Below are 814 nucleotides of genomic sequence, written 5' to 3' on the forward strand. Positions count from 1 at the left end.
TGAGGGACATGAGGGTGTCAGGGCTAGAGGCGGCCTGGGAGAGATGGCTGGGCAACCCCAAGAGAGGTATCAGGGCCCCGGGCACTTCGGAGGTCGTGGGCGGCCGGATCGCAGAGGGGCCCCCTGGGCCGTCATAGGACTCAGCTTTTCTCTTTCCTTTTTGAAAGTTCACGGATGCTGCGGCTTCTATCAGTTTTCTCTCCGATGGTTTATATTGTTAAGATGGTCCGTGGCTACAAATAACAGTCACTTGAGTAACTCAAAAGGAATTTTTCGCAGTAACAAGGTGTCAGATGGTGGTGGTGACAGGCACTGATTCAACAACTGGACGGTCAGGACCAGGACCAGCCTTTCTGTGACCGTGACCTTTCCCCATGTGCCAGGTGCTGCGCCTCACAGGGTGTCCTCAGCAGGCGTGGTGTCCCCCCCGGCTCCGGGTAGTGGAAAGCAGGGGGCACGTCTGAACAGCAGTCTGCCCCTTCCACCAGGCTGTGGTCCCCGGCATCCTCCCAGTGCAGGGGGACTGGAAGGTGGGGACAGGACTGGCTCCACCAGGGTTTCCCATCCTGGGCACTGGTGACGTTTGGGCTGGACAGCTGTTTGTCGTGGGGACTGTTGGAACCGCACATGTGCCGTGTCCCTGGGACTGCCTGGCTTCTCCGTCAGCAACGCCTCACACAGCTCTGGGGGCACGGGAGGGATGCAGCCCCCCGTCTGCACACACAGGAGCGTGGGGTTGGAGAAGTCTCAGGGCCTGGCCTGGAGTCACAGCTCCCAGCGGCTGGGTGGTAGGCATGTAGCATGATACCTCATC

The sequence above is a fragment of the Pteropus vampyrus genome, unplaced genomic scaffold, assembly GCF_000151845.1.
Source record: "Pteropus vampyrus isolate Shadow unplaced genomic scaffold, Pvam_2.0 Scaffold1404, whole genome shotgun sequence".
Lineage (NCBI taxonomy): Eukaryota > Metazoa > Chordata > Mammalia > Chiroptera > Pteropodidae > Pteropus > Pteropus vampyrus.